Raw genomic sequence first — 5,602 nt, 5'->3', positions numbered from 1 at the left:
GCCACAGTCTCCCCCACGAAGAGGGACAGGCTTGGCCGACCCCACATCGACCACAGTGTTGAGCCTGGAATTTCAGGGCCACCCAGCTACAGGGGTGTGGATCTGTTGGTCCAAGTGTAGAGTGGCCCTGACCTTTATGGAGAAAGAACCATGGGTTCTTTCTGGGGAGGGGGCAGCCTTGTGGAGGCCCCAGCCCTAGGCCTGTTTGCAGCCCTGTGGCCCATCTCCTAAACTCCCCTGAACCGGGGCCCAGGGAATCAACTGGTGCTACACTCCTCATTAGCTGCCCCGCTTCCAAGGAGGCCTCCGTGCCACGTCGGGTGCCAGGGGCACCACAGCCTCTCCCCTGCCTGGAGTCACCCACATGTCGCTCCTGGTGGACCTGCCAGAGAAAGGGCACCGTCTGGGGTCCGTGACCTAGGCCCTGTGCTCCTCAGGGGGTGTTGGGGGTGGGCTACTTCTCTGGAGAGAGGAGATCTCTGAGCAGGACGGAGGAGGCCGTGGAAGATGTGAGGGAAGGTTGAACGTCTGGTGGACAAGGCTGGTGTAGCTCCTGTGGGGTCTGAGGTCCGGAGCCTGGACAAAAGGGGGCTTAAAAGAGGGAGCTGGGGTGGGGGCTGACAGGAAGAAGAACCCTGAGACAACTGAGGGGGTCCAAGCCAGCAGAAGCATGAAGCGATAGCAGGTTGGGGGGAGGGGAACCCTCAATGCACAGCATAGAGAATGTTTCCAAGGTGAAGTCATCAGGAGACACCCTTTGTTATGGGCTCTGTTATGGATGAGGTTCCAGAAACCTCAGGTGAAACGTTCCAAGGAGCCATTGTTTGTTCTAGATGAGTATCTAGAACATTTTTCTAGATAAAAGTCTTGAATACAACAGATACTCTGTCTGGTGAGGTCCTAGCACACTTAGCAGGGGAATTGTTCTAGAGAGACATTCTTAATTCTGGATTAAGTTTTCAAGCACTTAGCTGATAAAATGTCCTAAGGAGTCATTCTGATCTGGATTCTGTGATGAGGGCGAGGGCACTGGAGCCCTGCTACTCTGCTCTGGGGGATTCTGGCTCCTGCCAAGGTGGTGGGGGAGGGGGCTCTAGAATCCCATGTGAGTGGAATATTCTAGGAACGGGTACTCCAGTTCTAGATCTCTGGGATTTATAGGAGTTCTATGCCCCATCCACCTTGGTCCACAGCCGTCTTCCCCAGAGGAAATTGTCCTCACAACCCTTGAGACATTTCAACTGCCAATTGGTTTCCAGCTGGAAAAAAATTAGCTCTGGGGACATGACATAAATCTTGGCTCTCAGCCGCCCTGCAGATGTAGCTCCTTGGGATGTCAGTTTTCCAGCTGATTTGTTTTGCCTCAGATCTGACAACTCCCTAGGACCTGCAGTCCATTCCTGCATATCCTGGGTGCCCATGGGACCACTTGCCCGTGGCCCCTCCTCTCTAGCTGGGGCAGCCAGTCCTGGATGGGGTGGGGGAGTGTGGGAGCAGAGAAGTAGGCAGTTCTGTGGGCTGAGGGGACGGAGCCTCTAAGCAGAGCTTGGAACCCCCACTACCATGTCCCCACCCCCCCCCCACCCCCCATGCCAGCTAAGGTGTGTTCAATGCAAGGGCACAGCAGGCGATATTAAGGACAGATGCAGACCTGGGCTGGGAGTGAGGAGGTGCATGAGAATCCTAGACTATGCAAATTAGAGAGGCACTTTGCCCTCTCTGGTTCAGCCTCTCTCGGCTTATAAATGGGAAACTGAGGCCCAGAGTGGCAGCTTAGCCCCACAGGTCCCAGACTCCTGCTGTCCCTTCAGATAGTGATTAGTGAGGGTGAATTTGCTGAGGATATAAGGAAAGGACCACATTCAACGTGCAGGGTGACCCCAAAGGCAGAGAGGGCAGGACTGCCCACATACACATATACACAAGCACACACCACACCTGTGACGCAAGTCCCCTCACTCCCTGGCACACAGGTGACTGCATAGACATCCACACAGGCCCAGATGGTGAGTGCGTCCCTCCCGCCAACACACAAAGAATGCTTTTCCTACTTGAAGGAAGTACTTCCATGATCCCTAAGAAGCTTCAGGAACCAGGCCTGAAGGGGATGGGGAAGGGGGCGGGGTCCAAGGCTGACCCAGACGCCCTCTGGTGGGTTCACCCGTTGGGGAGGCAGACACAGGTCTGGCCGACCGCTTCCCCAGGACTGACTGTTTGTTTCACTTAAACTCGCCCCTGTTTGCAACGGCTCTGCAAGGCAGCTGTTATCAACCTATCTTACAAAGGAGTAAAGAGGCTCAGGGAAGTGACATGAGGGTCAGCCTTGGCAAGTTATTTTACTCCCCAGTGTACTACAGTGGTCCGTCTGGCTGCCCCATGATCCAGCACCCTAGAAGGAAAAGTTAAAAATGCCCTCCCGGGAGCTGGAAATTCTTACAGACCCAGAAGCCACCAGAGAACCAGGGAATAGGAATGAGCTGGCAGCGCTAAGAGGCAGCGTGAGGCTCTCAGGGAAACCAGGGCCACGTTTTTGGACCTTACTCCCTCCCCACCCCTACATCTCTCTCCCACGAAACCTGCCTTCAGAGCCGTTGCCTGCAAGGACAACCCAGCACTGGAAATGCCACAGTCAAAGGGCCCTCGGAGCCGCCTTCTCCTGCGTCTCACCCTCAGGAAAGAGCTTAGTCTTTTAAGGGCCACCCCCCACCCCCCATATATCCAGGAGCTCAGGACCCCATCACTTCCTGTCCTGAGGTCGTGCTCTCCACTGGCCTGTCTCTACTTCATCTGGTCCCCATGAGTCCTCATTTCACTGGGATAGAGGGGTCAGAGTGATGAAGGGGCATCATCCCATGTGTTGTTGTTTTGGTGTTGTTTTTTTTGTTTTGTTTTGTTTTTTTTCCTGTGACACAATCTACCTCAGCCAGTCCCTCTCTTCCTTGCCAGAATTGGACCCCCTGGGTCCCTGCCTCCTGCTCCCCAATCTCTGTCCTGCACCCTAGCCTGGATGCTTAGTCCTTCCCAGAATCCCTACAGGGTCCTTGCAGTGAGAGAATATTTCAGAACCACAGCCCCCCCCAGAACCTTGGGGTCCCCTAAGCTACCTGCCCTCCACATCTATTATAGAAGAGAAATGGAGGCCCAGAGAGGGCCAGGGACCTTCCCAAGATCACACAGAAAGTCAGTGGCAGAGTTAGGCTTTTCCTGGAGCTGAGAGGTAGTTGGGGCCATCTTAATTTTGCCAAGAAGAGAACAGGACACTGAGTACCAAATTCGCCCTCCATATCTCTACCCCCAGGAGACCGCATCGCCATTTCCAGGATAGACTTCTGTCTCCTAGTTTTCTTGAACTGATCTCCCAGCTTGTTGACTGCTTCCCAAACCTCTCCAGGCACAACACACCCCTTGTCACACCTCCATGCACTGATGTACCACGTGCCTTGTAACTGTCACCCTGGTTAGACAGCACAGACCTCCACCCCTCCCCAGCGGGAGTTCCCCAAAGGAAGGCTTTCTTGGTCCCCTCCTCTCATCTGTCCCATCCTGTGTCCCCCCCCCCCCAAATCTGCCTTACCCCTGCCAGCTCCCTGCCGCACTGAATCCCACAGAGGCATGTCACTAGAAGAGTTGGGGAAAGGGAGAGAAAAGGCCAGGGAGAGAAAAGCCTGGCGAGGGCCAAGGGTGCTGCAAGTATTTAGGGAAGATCTTACCTGGCAGCCCAATGCCCTCCAAAGGGCTAACGTCCCACAGGTCCTTCCCTTGGAGTGCACCTGGGCTTGGCGTTCACAGAAACCTCAGGCAGTGGGGAGGTTTTCCTGGACAAGGGTGTATGGGTTGCAAGTTCAAATGTCTTCAGGTAATGAAGAAAAGGAGAGAAGGGCAAGTGCCGTACAATAGGGAGTGGTGGGGACTCTGGAAAACACAGGGGGTACATGCCCTGCCTATAGGCCCTAGAACTCAAATGTTTGAAAAACCCTGTGCTGGCCAAACTAATCTCAGACTTGGCCCATGGGCCGCCTGTTTGAAATCTCTAGTTCAAAATGCTGAGAAGGTTCGAGGAAGCCATGTGGAGTCTGGAAACCCCTCTGGGGAAGTCAAGGACAGAAGCCCTGGCTCCCTCTGAGACTTTTCTAAACCACCCCCCCCCCCACCACCACCAACTGGCCACCTGAGAAGTGTCTCCCCTTCCCCCCTCATCTTAAAAGTGGAAAGGGGAGGGAGACCTGGGTGTTCACAGGGTCCCTGCCTGGGGAACCATCGTCTGATAAGGGTTACAGGCCTCTCCATACCTGAAGGGGAAAAGCTGGAGGCTGGAGTATTCTCCAGTGTTGGGGCCCCCGGTTAGGAGGAACTTGCATTGTGTGAAGGGAGAGTCCAGGGAGAGGATGAGGACCGAAAGCCAAGACCCAACTGCCGCCATCTTGTGCTGGCCCCTGTCACCCTTTGGCACCTATCTCTGTCCCAGGTAAAGCTGGAGGTAGGGACTTCAGGGGAGGAGCTACCAATTCCTATAATGATATGCATTGTGAGGTCTCCTTGGAAGGGACTGAGTGCCAAGCCATATATGGGCAGCAGTGGGCAAGGGGGCTAAGTCTCCCCTCCCCAACCAGAGGGCCTTCTAAGACTTGGGGCCTGGGGGGGCAAAGGGATTATAACATGTCCTTCTGGTTGAGGACAGGCTAGGACATTTCTGGGTCCTTGGTTGTTGCAGGTGGAGGCCAGGGGAGGAAGAGCAGGAAACTATGGAAGTGGGAAAGGAAGGCCCCTTCCTGGGATGGCCTGGTTCCTGGATGCAGACCTCCTCCCCCCACCCCCAGGCAAGTGGGAAGAGGTCCTCCAATGCCTGGCCTTATCCACCCTTCAGCAAGGCAGGATCCGCCCTCTCCCCAGCAATCCTGGCCTTTTTTCTATGCACAATCATTGTAAGGGCACCCTCAGGCCAGGCTGAAGGGGTGGGGGGCCCCTGGGCACCTGCAATAATCCCAGAGTGGAGGATAGCCTGAGACAAAAGGTGGGGCGAAGGGCAAGGGTGGGGTGGGGAGAAGGGTATTCCTCTACCCCTCTCTCACCCAAATATCCCAGAACCCAAACCAGACCTGTCTCCATTGGGCTAGCCCACCAAACTCGGCAGGGGGAGCGAGGGTGCCCTCATACAACACAGCCCCCAACCCCCTTGGTTTTCCAAACTCGTAAAATAGCTAGAAAGGACCCGAACAATTCCCAGGGCCCCCTCTTATTATTTTCACCCCTGGGGATCCTATAGTTTGGAAGATTTTTCTCCCAAACAAGTCTCACTTCTTAAAGAATAATTCATCTTTCCACATTAAAGTAACTCAAGCTGAGCTTCTGATTGCAGATAAAGGCTACCAAGGCCTCAGGTTAGCTTTTAGGGCTCGAGGGTTGGAGAATGTCTGTATTATATTGGAGTGTTTAATACACAATTCTGAAGAGCACTCATGGGCCCCCATTCCTGCCTCCAGGGTTCCTTAGGGTCTGGGACCCCAAGTTGGGAATCTATGTATCCAGCCTCCTGTTTTATGGAAGGGGAAAGGCCTATGGAGGCAACCAGCCCAAGGTCACTGGGCCGTTGGTGGCAGGGTGG

Source organism: Prionailurus viverrinus, chromosome A3 (assembly GCF_022837055.1).
Source record: "Prionailurus viverrinus isolate Anna chromosome A3, UM_Priviv_1.0, whole genome shotgun sequence".
Classification (NCBI taxonomy): Eukaryota; Metazoa; Chordata; class Mammalia; order Carnivora; family Felidae; genus Prionailurus; species Prionailurus viverrinus.
This window is presented reverse-complemented; position numbering follows the sequence as displayed.